The following is a 25,127-nucleotide window of genomic DNA, read 5'->3' as shown; positions in this document are numbered from 1 at the left end:
TTGTTTCTCAAACAAGTTCCTCCTAACGAGTATCTGTTGACGTACTTCAACAGTGATCGATGTGTAGGGAGAAGCTTTGAGAGGCACGGCATCAACGGTGTCAAAGATCGGCTGGTTGGAAGTTAGCCTAATTAGCAGAGCGCGAGAGAATAGCTTAATAAGCACAGCACGAGGAAACAGTCTACGGTGAAGTTTTGAATTAAACAAAATATCGGCGCTGGTGAAGCGTAGCGCGAGACAGCAAGCAATTCTTCAAAGACTGTGCAGGCTGCGCGTGCGCACGAAGCCGAGCAGGAAGGTTTCTTTAATAAATAAATCTGTCATTTTGTGCGCACTCGAGCGTGAAGAGAAATCCTTAAGTGAACGCATTTATTGAATGCGCATTAAAACAAGCATGAGGATATAATTGCCTGTCAGAGCCTAACGTCGTAGTCAAAGCGCACAGACTGCCTCGCACGTGTGAAGTCATACGCGAGGCATATTGTCTAGTCAAGGATATTGACATTGTGGCCACGAGTACGACGCGTATTCAAATTTGTGTTCATGGATTGTAAACCATCAATATACAAATCGACTTACTAGTGTTGACAGCCATCCACGTGAGGGAAGTTGCGTTCAACCCCATGGTGTTTCTTTGTCATTGAAGAAAAGTAAAGGAAATCGAGGAAGGACTAGTTTTGCCAGCAACAACTAGAATGCTGACTGGATTTATTCTAGCAAGTTAACAGGAAGTCACTACATACACAGAATTAAAGGAAGGAAAAAAATATTAGAGAGAAAACAGTTTCAGAGCATTATTATATTTGGAAAAGAAATGAGGGAAAATTTATAGGAGTACAAAATTTAAAGTTTAATTCAATTTTTAGATCTTATATATAAAAAAAAAGCAAAAAACAATGTGAAATATTTGCATGTCTGTGATCTTCACAGGATATTAGTATTCACTTTTCTATTCAACATTTCCTTTTATTAAGTGTAGTGTTGATGTTTTTCAATTAATAATTTGTGGTGATAAGCACATTTTTTAACATAAATACTGTATAGCATTAGTACTTTTGCTGTAAAGTTTAAGCTTCATGGCAAATATGCAAAATGTTGGTGCTCCTCCGCCATTTCTACAAACACCGGGGGATCCCCCTGTGCCTTGGAGAAATTGGTATAGAGCCTTTACGAAATACTTGGGGGCAATTGGTGGAAATAGATATCGACCAGAGCGGAAAAGGTTTTTGCTAGAACATAATCTAGGCTTTGAAGGTCAATCTATATATGAACATCTTCCACCATATGTCGTTCCTCATGACCAAGAGGACTTAGATGAATTTCAATTAGCAGTGAAAAAATTAGAAAAGCAGTTTGATGTGCAACCGGGTTTAATTGTGAATAGACATAAGTTCTTCACAAGAGAGCAATTGCAGGATGAATCGATAGTTACTTATGTTGCTGTTTTACGCATGTTGGTTGCAGAATGAAAATTTTACAGACCAGCTTATACGCGATCAAATAGTGGTACGTTGTTGGGACAAAAAAGTACAAGAAAAACTGCTCACAATGCGAAATCCCAATTTGATTGAAACAATCGATATAGTAAAAGGGATTGAAGTCTCAAGAAAAGCTCACACAGTACATTCCACATTCCACAAACATGTCATCCTGATGGAATGAATGCAAGATCACAACAGAATTACTTTCTCCTAAGCCATCAATTAGACAAAATCGACAAGTTTTTGTGTCTAATTTCTCTACTAATTCGGTCAACATTAGAAAAATCATCAAATCCAGGTGGGAACTACTACAACATGAACCCGATTTCATCGGTTTATTTACTCAGGAACCTCTTTTTGCATATACACGCAGCAAAAACATCAAGGATTTACTTAAACAAACTCATGTTGTTAATCCAAAACCCTTTATCGAAATGCGTATATGTCTTAATTGTGTCAATTGTCACTATGTGATAACTGGCAATACTATCAACCACCACCATTCAGGGAAATCTATTTCACTAAGATATAATGGAGACTGTAACAGTACCAATGTTATTTACACCATCAAATGTCCATGCGGATTATTGTACGTAGGCAAAACATCACGTAAACTCAAGATCAGAATTTCAGAACACAAAAGTTCTATTCGAACTAAAAGTCTCAAGTCACATTTAGTGACACATAGGTTACAACATCAATACACTAACGCTCAGTTAAAATTCACGATCCTTTAAATCATCACAGCACAATCCGGTATAGACACTGTTAAGTTGTTAGCTCAAAGAGAGGTTTGGTGGACCAAATATCTCCACATGTTGGTACCAGCCGGGCTCAATGACAAACTTGAGATGCAATGCTTTTTATAATGTGTCTAGATTGTAAATACATCTATTTCCATATAATTATCAACTCCATCGTTATCTTTTTGTTTTCCTGCCTATCACAATTTTTTGCTTTGCACGTCACCCATTTTTCTTGAGGCTTTATACATTCATCTGCACTATTTACTTTGCATTGCATTATTTATTTTTCATTTCATCATTTCTCCTCATAATCTCATTTTTATCACTGGTGCAGTATTTTCTCACTAATTACTACTTTAATTTTCCTAGTTCAGTACTAACATCGTTATTCCATTACATATACCAGTTATTGTTCGCATATTATGATTTTCAACGCTTGTTATACCAGGTCGGCTCAGCAGCCATCTATTTGGTTTACACTTAGTTGATCACGGTCTCTAATATAAACACACGTTTCCGTGTGATCTATTCACCCAGCAGCGCTGTTTCACACTGACACATTTTTGTTCATTAACTATATTCTTTTCAAGCACAGCTTTAACTTTCCGATATAGTTACACGTCAGCTGACACCTTCGAACCTTTGATTATGCATCTATGCCCATTGCTAATCAGTTAGTCTTGTTCCACTTATCCCTATTGAAGATGGCGTCCTGTTTAGTTTAGTTGTAGTCCTTCTTCTCTGTCGACTCCTAGTTCCAAAGTTTTGCGCGTTAGATGCCTTTAACTACCGTATATAAGTTGTCCGTGGTATCGCGGCGTCTTTCAACACAATTATCACGAGACCCTCTTGTGATTCATCACGGTTGTTGGCAAGCGCCTAGGTAAGCTGTTAGCGATTTGGCAGTTTTTACTCGTCCCCTAGCATTGTCAGAACGAGTCTTTCTCATCGTATCATCAATTAGAACATCGTTATTTCATTGTAGGTTTCCGCGTCTGACAGCCACTTTTGTTCGCACACCTCGTAATATCAGTTTGGACTAAGTCATAAACCAGCAAAACACCAGGAAAAAAGTGGGGACAACCATATAGTCAGATTACACCTTCCTACAGCTGGCTAAATTGAATGGGTGTGGGAATAGTGTCTTACTGTACAGATGAGTGCCGTAAAAGTGGCTCTAAACATTATTTCACATTATCATGCTTATTACATTAATTCTTCTTACCTTTTTTACTAATGTAGATTCAAAACTCAGTGGAACTATTTTACAGTAGTTTTGTTGTCAAGTGAATTTCAAAATCTTTTCATACTTCACCATTAACTTCTGTTAAAAAGAAGAAGAAATACAGTTATTGAATATAATATTATAGTTTTATGAACACAACATAATTTTAGAATTACATAACATTTTCAGTTTCCCTTTTTTGCTTTTCTCAGTTCAAATGAATTTCACTATACACAGTGATTACAATGTCGATCATCATACAATTTGTTCGCCATAAGTTGGCAGGGTATGCTCAGACGTGAGTCCCTTGCTCACTTTGCCACTGGATTCAAGCAAGCCTGGCTGAAGACGGCTGAAATGCCAGAAACCGGTCCTAGGAAGCTTGTTTCCGGTCCAGGGAAGACATGGCTTGGCAGTTCGGGCTGGACTGTTCCCATGAGGCACAGGGTCAGACTGATTTGCATATGGCCATGTCTGAACTGGGGTGGCAGAGTGGGCTAAAGAACGGTGATGGATCAAAACCAGATCTGTTGACTGGGTGTGAGTGTTTGATTGGTTCTGACGCTCCGTCCATCACCACCCCCTTTTGTACCGCTTTGTTCGCCATAAGTTGGCAGGGTATGCTCAGACGTGAGTCCCTTGCTCACTTTGCCACTGGATTCAAGCAAGCCTGGCTGAAGACGGCTGAAATGCCAGAAACCGGTCCTAGGAAGCTTGTTTCCGGTCCAGGGAAGACATGGCTTGGCAGTTCGGGCTGGACTGTTCCCATGAGGCACAGGGTCAGACTGATTTGCATATGGCCATGTCTGAACTGGGGTGGCAGAGTGGGCTAAAGAACGGTGATGGATCAAAACCAGATCTGTTGACTGGGTGTGAGTGTTTGATTGGTTCTGACGCTCCGTCCATCACCACCCCCTTTTGTACCGATCATCATACAACAGCGGGGAAATGAGATTGTAAAAAAAAATCAGCATTGAGCATTATTTAGAACATGTTTAAGTATGTGTTTACCTATCTACAGTTTCTAAATTACATTCTTCAACTACATTAAGGGGCCGATAACCGATGTTGGACGGACCTGAGTCCGTCTGACATCGGTCAGGAACCGTGACCGACCGGCCCACTGTCATCGGTCACGCCCTGCAAATAGGATGCAACCGAACCCTGTTCGTAATCGTATCCCACAAAATGGGATGCATACCCGCATTGTGCAATGGAGGGGTGCAGTCTATCCCTGCACCCTGTGGCCGGCACCCCAGGGTGCCACCGGGTGCAGGGATCTACACAGGGGCACCATCTTCGCACCAATGGGGGCCCTGCTGGGGGCCCCAAAAGACAGTTTCTGACTGCCTTTTCGTGCCGAAAAGACCAGCATGAAAAGGCAGTGAGAAACTGCCATCGTACTCCCTTGGTCGTAAAGAGGCGGCAGGGGGAGCACTGAAGGATTTCTGGATGGCGGACGGGCTCTCCGAGCCTGTCGCCAGCCATCCGGAAATCCGAGTCAGATTCCTTTCTGACCGAGCCCATCGGTATGGCTCGGTCGGAAAGGAATCCGTCCGGCACATTCTGATGCGGGTGGGAGGGCTCCAAATGTCGTTAGGAGCCCTCCTGACTGGACTCGGAATCGGCCCCTTTGTTTGCACCAATTTCTGGTAACTGGAGCAATGCCCATTCACATGCTTCAATGCCATCTTTTAATGGTATGGATGTGTAAAGTAATGTAACATCTATTGTGCAAAGTAACCAAAAAGAAGAAAATTGTTCAATGACATTGTTCAAGAGGTTAAGAAAGTGTGTAGTGTCCTTGACGTAACTGCTCCATGACTGGACACATTTTTGGAGAAAATGATCAACAAATTGGCCTAGGGTCGTGAATAGAGTCACATCCCGACACGATTGGACGGAAGGCCGAATCTTGTAAATTTTTGTGGACCTTGGGTAACATGTAAAGTGTAGGCCTTCTTGGAAAAGGTACCAGCAAAAATTTGCGGATTTTAGGAGAGATCCACGACATGTCTTCAGCGTGTTCCAAAATCTGTTGGAGAGTTTCTTTAATCATCATGGTAGGATCCTGGTCCTAGTTCACTACTAACATCGTTATTCCATTACATATACCAGTTATTGTTTGCATATTATGTTTTTCAACGCTTGTTTTACCAGGTCGGCTCAGCAGCCATCTATTTGGTTTACACTTAGTTGATCACGGTCCCTAATATAAACACACGTTTCCGTGTGATCTATTCACCCAGCAGCGCTATTTCACACTGACACATTTTTGTTCATTAACTACATTTTTTTTTAGCACAGCTTTAACTTTCCGATTTAGTTACACGTCAGCTGACACCTTCGAACCTTTGATTATGCATCTATGCCCATTGCTCAGCAGTTAGTCTTGTTCCACTTATCCCTATTGAAGATGGCGTCCTGTTTAGTTTAGTTGTTGTCCTTCTTCTCTGTCGACTCCTAGTTCCGAAGTTTCACACGTTAGACGCCTTTAACTACCGTATATAAGTTGTCTGTGGAATCGCGGCGTCTTTCAACACAATTATCACCGAGACCCTCTCGTGATTCATCACGGTTGTTGGCAAGCGCCTAGGTAAGCTGTTAGCGATTTGGCAGTTTTTACTCGTGCCCTAGCATTGTCAGAATGAGTCTTTCTCATCGTATCATTGATTAGAACATCGTTATTTCATTGTAGGTTTCCGCGTCTGACAGCCACTTTTGTTTGCACGCCTCGTAATATCAGTTTGGACATTGGATTTTTTGGTTGAACGTTGTCCTCATTTCCAACGGCTCAACATCACTCATTGGTATTGTTTCAATCCATGGGACACTTTTGCTCTACCTTTTTTCACCACCGGTCTATTCTTTGTCTTAGCCATGTGCGTTTCCTTTTGTATTATTAAATTAGCATGAGGTACTACATATTCAGCAGTGCAACAGGAAGGTTTCGTGTGTATCGATCATAGTGAGTATATCACGCACATTCTGGGAGCACACTTTTTCACAATAAAAAGTTAGCGTTTTAACTTGGTTCCTCTCACGTTTTTCAGAACTAGAGTGAACTGATAATTTTCGTTCAGCAACAGTACAGCAGACCCTTTTGTTCACAAGTAAGTGCTGTTTAGTCAGCACTCTTAATTTTTCATATACAGTATTGCGCATTCCCTTTTCTTTGGTGTGGGGCAAAACTCGTCTATCTTTCTTTTGCTTTTTTTCACAAGACGCACTACTCTTGTTTACAATTTTCGAGCACTCCTTTCCTCTTCTTTCACTTGAGAACATAATTGTTTCGATTTTGAACACTTACAGGTGTGATCTCAGCACTCTGGCAATGTATGCTGCATCTGTTATTTTATGTTGTATTCCAGTGAGTATATGTTGTACAACAATGTATATTTGTTTTTCTTCATTCTTCATATAGAGGCCCCTGAAGAAGGGATTTTTGGTAATCCCGAAATGCATTGGGCATCAATCAAAACAGCGTCAACATTCTCTGCATTTCATGTTTATTGCTGACGTCTTTATTTCATTACATGAAAATTTATGAAATGTCTCGTATCTTTCGCTGATGTATACAAGTATTATTTCCATGTGCAATATTTTTGTTAACAAAATCTTCTTGATTTGTTGATAACTTTAAAATTGAATGATCATAAATTACGTTCATTTGCATTAGAGTAGAGTAGACAACATTGTTTTTCTTTTCTGACAAATGTGCTTATCAGTAAGAATTCCATTTAATGCTGTGCATCCGGTATACAGGTGATAGTTCACCTGCTTCCTTTTTTGTTCTGTGATACAGCCATACCATATACTCTTAAGTGCATAATAACCTCGCGGTAAATGCTAACGTTGGGATGGATGCATCAAAACATGTCGTGTTTGGTGTCAGTTCTGGCGGCGGGGGTAGCATTCCACCCTTCTAGAGGGAGAGACATGTTCACACTGGCTAAACCCGGTGAAATCTTTCCAAAGCCCTGGCATCACAAAATGGATGCCACTGCCACAGACACGGGTCTGGCCTCCTGCTGCTGGGGGATACTGGACAATAGGTTTCCTGTCACAGGGAGGTGTAACCACCTTCCCAGACAGGCAGATGTGTATTGGGGCAGGGTGGGTGCAATCAGAGAATGCTTTTTGAGACATTGCCTGGGGCACACAAGGTGTCCCTGTGCATAGCCCAGTTCAAACCGGTTGCAGGGGCACTCAGCCCCTGCTCTGGCGTGAAACTGGACAAAGGGGAAGGGGTGTAACCACCCCCACCCCAGGCCCACCCATAGGTGGAGCCTTAGAGGTAGCCCAGCCCCTAAACTTAGTATAAGTATAGGAATCCAGTCCCTAGGACTTTAGATAACCCTGCACGTACCTCTGAAACATATATCCTAGACCTTCGACTTTCTATCACAACTAGAAGACGGAAGAAATCTCCCTTGGGGTCAAGGAGTGACTCCCCTGCTTGGCAGGCACCAAAGAAGCAACTGACCGGTCTGCATTGCTGAAGCTCCCGCCGGATGCCGAAGTCTTTGCATCACCAGAGGTAGATTTCCAGACTTCTCCGAGGCTACCCTGAGGCCTAAGCAAAGCTGAGGCCCATGGCTATTGTGGATAACTTGGAACCCTGGACGTCGTGAACATTTGCAGCAACTACACCTTCCTGGTCATCCTTGAAGTTGTGCTTTGGGCTCCGAGTAGCCCCAGCCTTGAGCACCTCTGCACCGAAGATTGTTGGCCTCCACTCCACGAGTGACCCGTGGGCCAGCTCAAAGTGCGACCGCTTGAGGCTCCCTCACGATGCTCTTGCTCTTACTTACCCTTGCTGGGTGAGTCCATCAGACCTTGCTGGTCTGCACCGCAGTCCTTTCTCTGATTTCCTGAGACAAGGCTTGTTGGGTCCTTTCTGGTCGCCGACACCGCAACACTCGACAGACTTTGTGGGACAGCTCGAATCCGGCTTGTGGACTTCGTCGACACCTCCTGGACCTCGTGGCTGAAGTGTCAAGACACCCGTCAACTCACCTGAAGCACCCAACATCTGTGGGCGTTGGTCCATCCTGCCCTAGGTCACTGGCAAGTGACCCAGACTCTGTCCCCTCTGCTTTCAGGTTCCTTACATCCTATATCCAGGCTTGGATCTCTCCGGACACTTCTCCTCTTCACGGCAGCTGCAGTTCTTTGCAGGCTTCCATTGGAATCGACGACGCGACCCGACACCAAAAGACACCTATGCACCTGGCTTCCCTGGGTGAGGTAACTCGAGTACTCTGGTACTCTCGTGGGTGCTAACCCTAGAACTGTCTTTGTCCAAAAGGGTTTGGTCCCAGCTCGATTAGAAGTGTCCCTAATCTATAAAATTCCAACCGCGCCATTCCCCATCGAAAGTAATAGGAACCCGTGGTTGTGTTTCCACACTGCATACGGCTCCCGTGGGTCCCCTGTGTCACTACCTTGGGTGGTTTCTTGGGGACCCAGCGATTCTAGAGGCAATAGGCATACTGCCTATTTCAGTCGTGGTTCTTATACTACTTTTTTAGTATATGGTTTGGTACGCCCCTAGGGCCCAAACGTGTATTTTTGCTTTTACTGATGCTTAAACACTTGTAACTAAAGTACTTTGAACTCCAGTCTCATAATGAGACTAGAGGAGTGTGTATTATCTTAAATACATATATTTTGAATATATACCTGGTGTGGTTGTCTTTTCATTTGATCATTCAAGAGATTATAGACTGGTAAAACAAGTTGCTTTACATTCCTTCAAGAATTAGCCTGAAGGCTGCTCTCCATAGCTACCACTAGGATAGCTTTCACATAAGGTTGTCTTTAACCTATCGCCATAAGGGGTTGTTTGGACTGATACAAGGTGCCCACTAGAACTAGTGGACAGCATATATCAGGCCACCTTCTCACACCAGGCACTATCCATATACTGGTACAATCACCCATACTACCCGTACACTCATACATGCACTCAGGCACTTCTGCTGCACTCATGCAATCACTCAAGCAGTACCAATGCAGTCTTTCAATCATCCAGGCACTACCCGTACACTCTTCCAATAGTCCATGCACTATCTCTGCACTCATGCAGTCACCCAGGCACTGCCAGTACACTCATGCAATCAGCCAGACATTACCCCTCCACTCATGCAATCACCCAGGCATTACATGTGCACTCCTCCAATCCATCAGACATTACCCCTGCACTCATGCAATCACCCATGCATTAGCTATGCACACCTCCAATCACCCAGGCACTACCCTTGCACTCCTCCAATCACCCAGGCAGTATCTATGCACTCCTTCAATCATTCAAGCAAAACCCATGCACATATAAAATCACCAGGGCACTACAAATGCACTCCTCTAATCACCCAGACACTACCCCTGCACTCATGCAATCACCCAGACAATACCCATGCTCTCCTTCAATCACCCAGCCGCAACCCATGCACTTATATAATCAACCAGGCACTACCCTTGCACTCCTCCAATCACCCAGGCAATACTCTTGAAATCATGCAATCACCCAGGCACTACCCCTGCACACATGCAATCACCCAGGCATTAACTCTGCACTCATGCAATCACCCAGACATTACTCATGCACTCCTCCATTCACCCACACATTATCCCTGCACTCATGCAATCACTCAGGCACTACTCCTGTACTTTTCCAATCACCCAGCCAGTACCCATGCACTTATAAAATCACTCAGACACTACATATTCACTTCTCCAATCACCCACACATTATCCCTGCACTCATGCAATCATCCAGGCATTACCCTTGCACTCCTCCAATCACCCAGGCACTACCCCTGAACTCATGCAATCACCCAGCCAGTACCCATGCACTTATAAAATCACTCAGGCACTATCCTTGCACTCCTCTGATCACCCAGACACTACCCTTGTACTCATGCAATCACCCAGGTACTACCTCTTCACTCATGCACTCACCCAGGTATTATCCCTGCACTCATGCAATCCCCCAGACTTTACTCAATCACTCCTCCAATCACCCACACATTATTCCTGCACTCATGGAAACATCCAGGCATTATGCAAGCACTCCTTCAATCACCCAGCCACTATCCATACACTTATATAATCACCCAGGCACTACCTATGCACTCCTCTAATCACCCAGGCACTACCCCTGCACTCATGCAATCATCGAAATACTAGCTATGCACTACTCCAATCACCGAGACATTACCCCTGCACTAATGCAATCACCTATCATTAGCTATGCACTCCTCCTTTCACCCAGGCATTACCCTTGCACTCTTCCAGTCACCCAGGCAGTATCCATGCACTCCTCCAATCACCCAGGCAGTACCCATGCATTCCTCCAATCACCCACACATTATCCCTGCACTCAAGCAATCGCCCAGGGATTACCCATGCACTCCTTCAATCACCCAGCCACTGCCCATTCACTTATATAATCACCCAGACATTACTCATGCACTCCTTCAATCGCCCAGATATTTCCCCTGCACTCATGCAATCACCTAGGCAATACCCATGCACTCCTTCAATCACTCAGGCAGTACCCATGCACTAATAAAATCACCCAGGCACTACCTATGGACTCCTCTAATCACCCAGGCACTACCCCTGCACTCATGCAATCACGCAAATACTAGCTATGCACTCCTCCAATCACCGAGACATTACCCCTGCACTAATGCAATCACCCATCATTAGCTATACACTCCTCCTGTCACCCTGGCATTACCCTTGCACTCCTCCAATCACCCACACATTATCCCTGCACTCATGCAATCACACAGGCAGTACCCATGCATTCCTCCATTCACCCACACATTATCCCTGCACTCATGCATTCACCCAGGCATTCCCACGCACTCCTTCAATCACCCAGCCACTACCCATTCACTTATATAATCAACCAGACACTACCATTGCACTCCTCCAATCAGCCAGGCACTACTCTTGTACTCAGGCAATCACCCAGGCACTACACCTGCACTCATGCAATCACCCAGGCATTACTCAAGCACTCCTACATTCACCCACACATTATCCCTGCACTCATGCAATCACACAGGCAGTACCCATGCATTCCTCCATTCACCCACACATTATCCCTGCACTCATGCATTCACCCAGGCATTCCCATGCACTCCTTCAATCAACCAGCCACTACCCATTCACTTATATAATCAACCAGAAACTACCCTTGCACTCCTCCAATCAGCCCGCACTACTCTTGTACTCAGGCAATCACCCAGGCACTACACCTGCACTCATGCAATCACCCAGGCATTACTCAAGCACTCCTACATTCACCCACACATTATCCCTGTACTCATGCAATCACTCAGGCACTACCCCTGTACTCTTCCAATCACCCAGCCAGTACCTATGCACTTATAAAACCACTCAGGCACTACGTATGCACTCCTCCAATCACCCACACATTATCTCAGCACTCATGCAATGATCCAGGCATTACCCATGCACTCCTCCATTCAACCACACATATTCCTGCACTCATGCAATAACCCAGGCATTACCTAAGCATTTCTTCAATCACCCAGCCACTACCCATACACTTGTATAATCACCCAGGCACTATCTTTGCACTCATGCAATCACCCAGTCTTTACACCTGCACTCCCCCAATCACCCAGCCAATACCCATGCACTTCTAAAATCACCCAGGCTCTACCTATCAACTCCTTCAATCACCCTGACACTACCACTACACTCATGCAACTACCCAGAAATTACACCTGCACTCACGAAATCACCCAGATATTACTCATGCATTCCTTGAATCACCCAGCCAATACCCATGCATTTATATAATCAACCAGGCACTACCCTTGCAATCCTCCAATCATCCAGGCACTACATTTGTACTCATGCAATAACCCAGGTACTACCCCTGTACTCATGCAAGCACCCAGGCATTTCCCCTGCTCTCATGCAATCACCCAGACATTACTCATGCACTTCTTTAATCACCCACACATTATCCCTTCACTCATGCAATAACCCAGGCATTACCCGAGCACTTCTTCAGTCACCCAGCCACTACCTATACACTTTTATAATCACCCAGGCACTACCATTGCACTCCTCCAATCACCCAGGCACTACCCCTGTACACCTTCCAATCACCCAGCCAGTACCCATGCACTTATAAAATCACCCTGGCACTACCTGTGAACTCATCCAATCATCAAGGCACTACCACTACACTCATGCAACCACCCAGATATCACCCCTGCACTCATGGAATCCCCCAGACATTACTCATGCATTCTTCCAATCCCCTAGACATTACCCCTGCACTCATACAATCACCTAAACATTACCCATGCACTCCTTCAATCACGCAGCCAGTACCCATGCACTGATATAATCAACCAGACACAGCTCTTGCACTCCTCCAATCACCCAGGCACTACCCCTGTACTGATGCAATTATCCAGCCAGTACCCATACACTTATATAATCACCAAGGCACTATCTGTGCACTCATGCAATCACCCAGTCTTTACCCCTGCACTCCCCCCAGCCAGTACCCATGCACTTGTAAAATCACCCAGGCACTACCTATCAACTCCTTCAATCACCCTGACACCACCACTACACTCATGCAACTACCCAGACATTACCCCTGCACTCATGAAATCACCCAGACATTACTCATGCATTCCTTCAATCACCCAGACATTACCCCTGCACTCATGCAATCACCTACGCATTACCCATGCACTCCTTCAATGTCCAGTATTTGTAAAGCGCAAACAATTACCCGAAGGTGTCAAGGCGCTGGGGGCCCTCGGGAAGATTAAGCGAGCTATTGCCCAGAGTCACATGGTGCTGGGCTGATCTGCTGCCGGCACTGGGGATCAAACCGTGAGCCCCCGGGTTCTGGCTTCAGTTGCCCTGGCCACTGCGCCACACCTCTTCCACAAGAAGAGGCCTCATGCCTTATGCAGTCACTCAGGCAGTACCCACGCACTTATCTAATCACCCAGGCACTACCCCTGCACTCATGCAATCACCCAGCCGTTAACTACGCATTTCTCCAATCACCCAGGAAATACCACTACACTCATGTAATCAGCTATACAGTACCTCTACACTCATGCAATAACCTAAGCATTACCTATGCACTACTCTAATCCCCCTGACATTACCCCTGCACTAATGCAATCACCCATGCATTAGCTATGCACTCCTTCAATCACCCAGGTATTACCCTTGCACTCCTCCAATCACCCAGGCAGTATCCATGCACTCCTCCAATCACCCAGGTAGTACCCATGCACTCCTCTAATCACCCACACATTATCCCTGCACTCATTCAATCACCCAGGCAGTACCCATGCACTCCTCCAATCACCCACACATTATCCATTGCCTCATGCAATAACCCAGGCATTACCCAATGCACTTATATAATCAACCAGGCACTTGCACTCCTCCAATCAGCCAAGAACTACTCTTGTACTCATGCAATCACCCAGGCACTATCCCTGCACTCCTTCAATCACCCAGCCACTACCCATACACTTATATAATCACCCAGGAACTACCTATGCACTCCTCTAATCTCCCAGACACTACCCCTGCACTTATATAATTAACTAGGCACTACCCATGCACTACTCCAATCACCCAGGCACTACCCTTGTACTTATGCAATCACCCAGGCACTATCTATGTAGTCATGCAATAACCCAGGCACTACCCTTGCACTTCGCCAATCACCCAAACACTATCCAGGCACTCCTCCAATCACCCAGGCAGTTTCCATGCACTCCTCCAAACACCCAGACATTACCCCTGTACAAATGCAATCACCAAGGCATTACTCATGCACTCCTTCAAATACTCAGGCAGTACCCATGCTCTCCTCAAATCACCCACACATTATCCCAGCACTGATGCAATCGCCCAGGCATTACCCCTGCACTCCTTCAATCACCCAGCCACTACCCATGCACTTATATAATCAACCAGGCACTACCCTTGCAATCCACCAATCACCCAGGCACTACCCTTGTACTCATGCAATCAACCAGGTACTACCCCTGCACTCATGCGATCACCCAGGCATTTCTCCTGCACTCATGCAATCACCCAGGCATTACCTGAGCACTTCTTCAATCACCCAGCCACTACCTATATACTTATATAATCACCCAGGCACTACCCTTGCATTCTTCCAATCACCCAGGCACTACCCCTGAACTCATGCAATCACCCAGCCAGTACCCATGCACTTATAAAATCACTCAGGCACTACCCTTGCACTCCTCCAACCACCCAGACACTAGCCCTGTACTCCTCCAATCACCCAGCCAGTACCCATGCACTTATAAAATCATCCTGGCACTACCGATGCATTCCTGCAATCACTCAGGCACTACCACTACACTCATTCAACCACCCATACATTACCCCTAAACTCATGCAATCACCCAGACATTACTCGTGCACCCCTCCAATCACCCAGACATTACCCCTGCACTCTTGCAATCGCCCAGGCTTTACCCATGCACTCCTTCAGTCACTAAGGCATCACCCATGAACATATAAAATCACCCAGGCACTACCTATGCACTTCTCTAATCACCTAAATACTACCCCTGCCCTTATATAATCAACCAGGCACTTCCCTTGCACTCCTCCAATCACCCTGGCACTACTCTTGTACTCATGCAATCACCCAGGCACTACCCCTGCACTCATGCAATCACCAAGGCATTACCCCTGCACTCATGCAATCCCCAGGCATTACTCATGCACTCCTCCAATCACCCACACATTACCCCTACACTAATGCAGTCACCCAGTCATTACCCAAGCACTTCTTCAATCACCCAGCCACTACCTATACACTTATATAATCACCCAGGCACTACCCTTGCACTCATCCTATCACCCAGGCACTACCTATGCACTCCTCTAATCACCCAGACACTACCCCTGCACTTATATATTCAACCAGGCACTACCCTTGCTCTCCTCCAATCACCCAGGCACTACCCTTGTACTCAGTAGGCCTGGGCGGTAAATTCTGTTCTGCTTGCGGAATTTGGGTAATTTCGCATTTTTGCTTGTTCGCGCTTTCAAAAGGCGTGTTCGCAAGATATTTCTCCCCGAGCACCCAAACAGCGTTCGCGAACAGTAAAAAAACATCACGAACAGGCGGAACAAGCAATTCCATGTGTTCGCGGAACTTTTGCGTGTTCGCATAGATTTCTTACTGTTTCGCAGAGCTTTGCGTAGCGCGACTACGCAAATTCCGCCTAGTACTCATGCAATCATCCAGGCACTAGCTATGCAGTCATGCAATAACCCAGGCACTACCCTTTCACTCCTCCAAGCACTATCCATGCGCATCTCCAATCTCCCAGGCACTACCCTTACACTCCTTCAATCACACAGGCACTATCCATGCATTTCTCCAATCACCCAGCCAGTAACCATGCACTTATGCAATAACCCAGGCACTACCCATTCACTCCTCCAATTACTCAGGCACTACCCATGAACTCATGCAATCACCCAAGCATTACCCATGCACTCCTTCAATCACTCAGGCACTATCTATGCACTCCTTTACTCACGCAGACACTACCCCTGCACTCACGCAGTCACCCAGCCAGTACCCCTGCACTCTTGCAATAACCCAGGAATTACCCATGTACTCATGCGATCACTCAGGTATTACACATGTACTTCTCCAATCACCCAGGCACTACACATGTACTCATCCAATCACACATACACTACCCATGCACTTCTCCATATATTACACTTGCCGCAATCTATATAACATATGCACATTTGTCTATTTTTAACCAAGTAGGCAGTTCTAATAAGAACCATTTTTTTCTTGTCTTTTTTGTATGTTTTCAACTCTTTTGTGGTTTTTCTGTGGTGCTTTTTTAATGAAAAAATGAACAGAATGAACAGAGAAAACTGTGGAAACATTATGCATTTAGGATGTCAATGCAAAAATAAAAAAAATAAAAAGTTAACAATGGTGGTTTTTAACAGCAACCACAATAGCATCCACCGATTGCTCTCTATAGCAAAGAACATGTTTTACACTTTATACAATGCTGCTTCACTCCAGCAAATTCAGGTATAATGTGGGGTCTGGCAGTAGTGGAAGAAACAGATGATGTGCTTGGCCCTGCAACTTTGTCTTGAGTTGCCTTTCATTGTAGGTCTCAACGCTGTTGTTCTCTCATGAGATGCCACTGATGCATAGTTTGAAAGTGTTTGAGCATCAAAGAGATCCCATGCGAACATTTCTTGTCCGATCCACGTGAGAGGACCTTCTCGCAAATTGTGCACTTGAACTTACATGCGTTAACTTTCTTCTCCCCAGCAGGAATGGAGAAAAAGGCCCATACAATACTTTCTTACCTTTGTTTGACAGGTTCTTCCAACTCTTCTTCTTCCGGAGGAGGAAGCTGTTGCACAGGATTAGAAGAATCCATTAAATCTTGATGTGAAAAAACACCCAAAAAATCCAGAAAAGAAGAAAGAAAACACAAGAGCTCTGTCTCTGTAGATGCTGTTGAAAGAACGAAAAAATTGGGTGGGGTCCTGCAAGTTCTAGAATCAAAAGCTTGTTAACCAATGAAATATTTTCTTTTGAAATCAAATGAGATTTACACGCCGGGCGCCCAAGCGGTGCACACCCGACACGCAACCGACGAACACCCAACGCGATTCCCGAAAACTGTATTTAACAATAATATCTTTATTCCAGTTGCAAATATATGATATTTACAATTATTTAAAATAACCTCTTTGTATAATATAAAGTTATATACATATTCTTTTTATAATCAAAATAATTCACGGTGGATTCGCGCACCTGGTGTGACCCCCGGAAATACGTAAGTGATGTTGTGCGGGACCGAGAACCGAGCACCCTTCGCATAGCATTTGCGTAGCGTACACGACTAAACCAATATGCTGGCAAAATTCTTGGATTCATGCAACCCACCATGACTGACACGCGAATCCACTTTTTAAATTTTTTTTTTTTTAAATGTGTACTTTAGAAAGGAGAAAACATCACATATTTATAAAAGTAAACAAATTTAGAAAAAGCTTTTTTGGCACATTATAGTTAGAAATTAGCATTTAAAAAAGAGTTGAGATTCACTGAAAAAAACATAGGTTTCAGGGACATTATAGTTAGAAATTAGCATTTACAAAACCCATACAGACACTTCACCACACACCCATAGAGTTACTCACAGAGCTAGTCAGTCATGAAAAGAATCAATCACATTCCCATTTACTCCCCTATATAGTTATACACACACCACCTCTGTTATTCATACAGATACTAACACATATACAATCTTATACAATCACTAACACAAGCACACACTCATCTACACAGCCACTCCCACAATCACTTATTCTCAGATATAGTCATTTACATACTCCAACACTCACATATACTACCTTTCACATATGTAGTTACTCACACATATACCATGGAGATATCAATTCACTTACCAACACAGCCATACCCACACTAACCCACCCATACAGCTCCTCACAGATACACTCTTGAACCCATACACCCAGTAAATCACCCACTCACACATCCATGCAGGGAGTCAGACACACCCCAGCCACCCACACAGACACTTAGGCACCCATACAGATACTCAGACAACCAATTAATAATAACCCATACAGACACTCATGTAACTACTTACCAGCCCATGCAGCCACTTACTCACCAACTGACAGACTGATACAGACATTGACATAGTTTAGTCACTAACCTATATATTCAGTAAGACACGTTTAATGACTCACTTTTACAGGCAGTTACACACCTACTAAATCATCCATTCAGACAGTCATACACCCACTAATTTTTCAATACACCGTGGCTATATATATATTAAATATATTTAAACTTTACAGAAAAACACAGTCAATGGATGATGTCATCAGTGATATCATTTGAGATGTCATGAGTGATGTCACTGACCATGTCATGAGTGATGTTATACATGATGTCATCAGCAGTGCATTGTGGGGGAGCGAGTTATAGTTAGCTCAACTAACTATAGCAGCTGAATTTCTCTGGTTTTTGTACGAGTGAAATGTCCAACTAACTATAACACCCCTGAAACCTATGGTTTTTTCAGCGAATTTCAAAGGTTTTCAAATGCTAATTTCTAACTATAACATCCCTGAAACCTATGGTTTTTTCAGTGAACATATATATATATATATTCTCTTCCTCTGTGTGTGTGTGTGTGTGTGTGTGTGTGTGTGTGTGTGTGTGTGTGTGTGTTTGTGGGTTTGTGTTACTATCCTTGTGGGGACTTGGGTGTGATAACACACTCACGCTGTGGGGACTTGAGTGCACTGTGGGGACTTGAACCCAGGTCCCCACAAGGCAATGTCTTCTAAATGATAAAAAATGGCTTCAGGAACATCTGTGTCAATTTTTACAACTTTAAAAAAAATTGCCTTGTGGGGACCTGTGTTACATCAAGTGTGTTTATATTTGTGCTCAGCTCTGCCCCCGTAGACAGGTGATGGTACTGCAGTCTTAAACACACTTTGCATTTAAACACACTTTGCTCACCAGAATCTCATGCTAGCAGCACAAAGGACAGATATTTGAAAGGGAAAGCTGCATAGTCCTATAATTATTCAAATATTTTCATGGAAATGAACCTTTCTATTTATGAAAATAATTTTTTTATTTGCATGAAGGTATTTAATTTAGACTTTTTGTGTCTGAAAATAGTTTGTGGTATTATAAATATTGCTAAAAGCAATTAGGGTCCCTTTTCTAAACCCAAAATACTTCACGTTTGCCTTTTGATACGTATCTGCAATTAAAGAATGATGGTGCACTGCACTGAAATCGGATATAAACTGATCTGATTGTTTTTTGCAAATAACCTTGCGGCATTAATGCCTATTGTTACATTTCAATGTGTGTATCAGGAATTCTGAGTTTTTATGTAGCTTTGCCTTTGTTCACATACTAATATGCACTTCTTTTCGATGGCTAGCTGTGTGAGTGACTAGAGCTGTTTTGTGCTGTGGGCTACGTTCTTGCAGACAGTGAACGGAAGCAATGTTATGCCTGCAGCACGGGAAAGTATATTTTTAACAGACGAGGGATGTTCTTATAAAATTAGTAAACTTATTAAAATAATTTTTGAACATCACAATAATATTTATTTTGAGTGATTTAAAGAGCAGAACAATATGTAGAGAGGAGAGCGAGCACCAGAAATTTTTGACATGGGACAATGTGGGATGCGCAAATTGCCATTGTGCCAAGTTGTTTGATACCTTTGCAGTAGGTCAGAGCACCCGAGCATCTTTTTTAGGACTACAGAGTTAAACAGAATCTTTGAATTTCTGCCTTTACATTTATTATGTTAGAATTGTGACAATTATGGAATTCTTTTGTAGGAACTGATTTGATTACGTGCACTTAAACAAAATTTGATTACATGATGTTGATTGACTGAGTATACCACATGTATGTTCAGCCAGACTTAAAAAATGCACTGCTTTGTCATGATGACATATTCATACACAGACACCAAGCCATAGCCATAGCCACACTTTGCATTTAAACACACTTTGCTCACCAGAAACACATATTAGCAGCAGAAAAGACAGACATTTCAAAGTAAAAGCTGCATAGCACTATGTTTATCAAAGTATTTTTCATTCAAATGTACCTTTTCTCTGTTTATTAAAATAAATCTTTATTGACATGAAGCTTTTGAACTTTGACATTTTGGGTCTATATATTGTTAGTGGTTTTATAACATTGCTAAAAGCAATTTTGGTCAGTTTTGTAATCCAGAATACTTCACTGTTGCCATTGTATCCTTATTTACAATTAAAGAATGATGGTGCAATAGACTCAATACAAATAAACTGATTTCATTGTTTTTGGCAAGTAACTTAGAGGCATCAGTGCCTATTGTTACATTTTAATGCTAGTACGTACCAGAAATACAAAATCTTTCTATTGCTTTGCCTTTGTTTAAATATTAATAAGCAACGTGGAATAAGTTATTTTAGATGATGGCTAGATGAGTGAGAGACTAGCGGTATTTTGCGGTAATGGCTACGTTCTCACAGGTAGCGAACTGAAGCAACGTTATACCCACAGCATGGGGAAGTTTATTTTTAACAGAAAAGGAAAGTTCTTATACTGATAGTAAACTGCTTAGACGATATATTCAGATATTGCCATTATATGTAATTATAATTTAAAACATTTGAACGGCTTAATGTAAAAACAGTTCCTAAAGTTATCCAAGTTAACACAGTTTGTTGACATTCCCAAGTGTGGTTGAAGAGCAATCATAACAAGCATTGACAAAGGCATAAGGTCTCACGTATACAAGAGCTATTGGCTCTGCCAATGTGTGTTTAGCCATTTTCTACACCAGCATACTCCAAAGTGGAGTAAAGTGTGGTAGAATGAAGAGGCGTAGAGTGGTGTGGCATGAAGTAGCATAGAGTAATGTGGAGAGGTTTAGAGTCGAGTGTTGAGGAGTGTTTTGGAGTGGCATAGAGAGGAGTTATGTGTACTGGAGTAGAATGGAGTGGAATGTCATGGAATGTCGCGGAGTGTTGTAGAGTAGAGTGCAGTAGAGTGGAGTGGTACGGAGGGGAGGAGAGTGGAGTGGAGTGGAGGGTTGGGGAGTAACAGAGAGGGAGATGAGTGTTGTGGGGTTTTGTGGAGTGTTTTAGAGTGTCGTGGAATAAAGTGGTGTAGAATGGAGGAGTATAGACTGGAGAGTTCTGGAGTGGCATAGAGGGGAGAAGAGTGTTGTGGAGTGTCGTAGAGTGGAGTGTTTTGGAGTAAAGTAGAATGGAGTGGAGCGGGGCAGAGTGGAGTGAAGTATTGTAGAGTGGAGTAATGTGTTGTAGAGAGGAATAGAATGGAGTATAGTGTTCTAAAGTGGAGCAGAGTGGAGTAAAGTGTCGTAGAATGGAGCAGAATAGATTAGAGTGGAGCAAAGTGTTGTAGAGTGGAGTAAAGTTTTGTAGAGTGGAGTAAAGTGTCAAAGTGGAGTAGAGTGGAGCCGATGGAGCAGAGTGGAGTAAAGTGTTGTATAGAGGAGTAGAATGGAGTATAGTGTTGTAAAGTAGAGCGGAGTGGAGCAAAGTGTTGTAGAGTGGAGCAAAGTGTTGCAGAGTGGAGCAAAGGGTCATAGAGTGGAGAACAGTGGAGCAATGTAAAGTAGTGAGGATTGAAGTGGTGTAGAGTGGAGTAATGCGTTGTAGAGTAGAGTAGAGAAGAGTGGATTAAAGTGTCATAGAGTGGAGCAATGTAGAGCAGAGTGGATTAAAGTGTTGTAGAGAGGTGTAAAGTGTCATAGAGTGAAACGGAGTAGAGTAAAGTGGAGTAAAGCATTGTACAGTGGAGTAGAGTCGAGTTAAGTGGCATAGAGTGGAGTAAAGTATCATAGAGTGGAGTAAAGTGCTATAGAGTTGAGCAAAGTATTGTAGAGTGGAGTAAAGTGTTGTGTGTTGTAGAGTGGAGCAGAGTAGAGTAGAATGGAATAAAGTGTTGTTGAGTGGAGCAGAGTGGAGTAAAGTTCCATAGAGTGTAGTGAAGTGTCAGAGTGAAGTGGAGTAGAGTAAGTGTTGTAGAGTGAAACAGAGTGGAGTAAAGTGTCATGGAGTCGGGTAATGTGTTGTAGAGTGGAGTAAAGTGTTGTGTGTTCTAGAGTGGAGCACAGTAGAGTTTTGTGGAGTAAAGTTCCATAGAGAGTAGTGAAGTGCCATAGAGAAGTGGAGTAGAGTAAGGTTTGTAGAGTGGAACAGAGTGGAGCAAAGTGTCATAGAGTGGAGCAGAGTGAAGTGAAGCAGAGTTGAGTAGAATGGTTTAAAGTGTTGTAGAGTGAAGTAAAGTGTTAGAGTGTGGAGTAGAGTGGAGTAAAGTGCCACAGAGTGTAGACAAGGGTTGTAAAGTAAAGTGCTGTAGAGTAAAGTGTTGTAGAATGAAGTAAAGTGCAGTAGAGTGGAGAAAAGTGTCATAGAGTGGAGAAGAATGAAGCAAACTGTTGTAGTGCGAAGCAGAGCGGAGTAAAGTTTCGTAGAGTGAAGCAGAGTGGAGAAAAGTGCTGCAGAGTGAAGTAGAGTGGGGTAACGTGTCAGAGAGTGGTGTAAAGTGTCAAGAGTGGAGTAGAGTAAAGTGTAATCATCAATGGTGTATGTATTTTAATATATTTGATATGGAAAATGCTGATAACAATAACTAAATAATAACAAAAGTCAATCACAATCCATAAATAATAAAAGCAATAGCAACAGTCAACCAGTGTTATAAAAAGCCAGCCAGTCAGAGAGACAGTAAAGAGGTTATGCTCCAGGAGAAAGACACACACAATATTGAAAAGCTGTAACATGGAAAGCCATTGAATAAGAAGCAAGTAAATAAGAGTGACAGTGGAACCAACCACTGGTAAGCAATAGACTGGTTATAAGCCAAGGTAAGCCCTTGGTAAGACCACAATAGGTGGTGTGCAAACAGACAGCTGAGCTGTCTAGTAGACTTGACGTACAAATTGTAACACTTCCATTATTTGGTGTAGTTACAGCTAGAGTAATGATAATGGTTAAAATTAAAGTAACACCACAACTTCAAAATCAGGGCTGGCCATTGTATCAACACCAAGAGTTGCTAGAGAGAACCTTTCTTTCCTAAATGGTATAGACACAACATATTATGAGATTTCTGGGCTTCATAGGTTTTCATCAAAGAGCCTCTGAAAGAACTAAGAACATTTGAGAACCTACAAAATATTTAAAAAGTTTTAAGTTCTCTAAGGTAGACTTTAACTCCCTCCTTCTGCCAAAGCACAGTCTAGCTGTCGAGTTAGGCCGGAGCAATTTGGGATACAGAACCCATCTCTTCATAACACAGACTCAAGAATTCTGATTCTTAGAGATCCTAAAGGCTTCAAGTCCTGCTATATGCTGTGAAGAAGTACTGAGCAATATCATGATCTTTAGAAGACAGAGGGGCATTAGAAGTTTTACCTTGGGGTTGCTAAACTGAAGAAAGTACATTCCTTCCTGTATCTGGGAAGAACACTATACTCCTTTCTACAATAATGATTGCGTTGAAACCACCGTAGGGCCTGCCCCCTCTTCATAAATTGGTGGTATTGAAAGCTGCATTTTCTGGTAGGTTTCACCTATGCTGCTACTAGGTTGCTCCATTTACTCTTTATTCCCTGCTTATTCATGGAACCTACATATTCCTAATTCTGTCATGATTTTTTAAAGCTGCTTCAGTGGCCCCTGCACTATTTGGGGGTTCATTAGACATGTTTCTGGTAGTTTTGGAAGGTGTGTATTTCTGAGGGTGTATCCCTGAGATCTAGGTGGACTCCATAAACTCAAAACTCCCTGATGGTTTGGAAGTCAAGTCTTCCAGCGGTTTCCTGTTACTACTTCTTGATGGCCCATAGACAACTAAATAATCAGTTCCATGGTTGTTTACGGAAACTACATCTTTCACTGGATTGCACCCATGCTGCTTCTATTGAAACTTCATAGACTGTTAATTCTGTGATGATTTTACACCTGCACCACTTGGGAGGTAATTAGACATTTTTTCTGGTGATTTTGGAAGGAGTATTTTTCTGTTTGTGCATTGCTGCAACTCCATAGACCTATAACTCTGGGGTGGTTTGGAAGCTAAGTCTTCCAGCAAATTTCCTGTCACTATTACAGATAGAAAACTAAATAGTCTGTGTTTCTGTAAGCCAAGTGTACCCTGCTGGTTTGAAACTGCATCCTCCAGGGGGTTACACCCATAAACTCTTAATTCCCTGAGATTTGAATGCTGAGTCTTCCTCTGCATTTCAAAAAATGTTGCTTCTTCATCAGGAGTCTCCAAGCTTTCTGTAATGAGAGCTACTTCTGAGTACTGAAAATAATCCTGAGCTACCATCACATTTTATAGCTGTTACAATAGTGACCACATCTGAGTTGACATTTTTAGTGAGCATCCTATTCACATTAGTGACCACCCCCAATCATCCGGAGAGGGGACATTAGTGTCAAAAAGTGTTTCATCTAAGTGAAATTCCACCACATGTCCAATGAAATAACAGCTATAGCAGCCTTCTAGAAAAAATGAATAAAAGCACTAATGGGTCTTCCTCAGACAGCTACCTTTATCATTCAAATATCAACTTTCAATACGTTATGAAAACACAATTATTTTGCCCTCAAACATAAGCATATCAGTTTGGGTCAATTCCTTTTTTCTAGCAAATAAATGCTTTCAACTTGGGATATACAAACTCAATTATCAAAGGAAAAATGTATTTTTCTGAAAAGACACAATCCTTGCCTCAAAATTGTAGCATACTTTATAAAATCAGCCTTTCATTTCCTTTAGTTACTCAAATGTACAAACCCCTTGCATGAACAGATTCTGCCTTAGGTGCCCAGGTACTGCCATTACATCTCATTGATATCCAGCACAATGACAAGGATTCTCAAAATATAGCACTGTGCAATAATGCAGTGGCTGGCCAAGTAGACGCAAAATATATTGATTGTAGCCATTATGATGCTGGGGGACAACCACAATGCCAGGGTTGGCCACAATTGGGG

General features: G+C 43.0%; 1 protein-coding gene and 1 long non-coding RNA gene across 3 annotated transcripts in view; one reads left to right on the top strand and one right to left on the bottom strand.

Moving 5' to 3' along the window:
* The window catches only part of LOC146854874 (uncharacterized), a 271,213-nt gene that overhangs the window by 122,128 nt on the left and 123,958 nt on the right, over positions 1 to 25,127 (top strand). The window lies entirely within an intron of this gene.
* The window catches only part of LOC146854875 (sodium- and chloride-dependent GABA transporter 2-like), a 494,662-nt gene that overhangs the window by 430,156 nt on the left and 39,379 nt on the right, over positions 1 to 25,127 (bottom strand). Inside the window, exons 2-3 of one of the 2 annotated variants that reach the window (XM_085652279.1) lie at positions 16,887 to 17,037; positions 3,453 to 3,551 (exon numbers count right to left, since the gene is read on the bottom strand). The gene's annotated coding sequence lies outside the window, so the exon portion shown is untranslated. The remainder of the gene's footprint in view (positions 1 to 3,452; positions 3,552 to 16,886; positions 17,038 to 25,127) is intronic. The other variant, XM_085652278.1, reaches the window with a different exon arrangement.

Source organism: Triturus cristatus, chromosome 4_1 (assembly GCF_964204655.1).
Source record: "Triturus cristatus chromosome 4_1, aTriCri1.1, whole genome shotgun sequence".
In the NCBI taxonomy this organism is placed as follows: Eukaryota; Metazoa; Chordata; class Amphibia; order Caudata; family Salamandridae; genus Triturus; species Triturus cristatus.
Note: the sequence above shows the minus strand (reverse complement) of the source record. Positions and strands in the feature narration are given on the sequence as shown.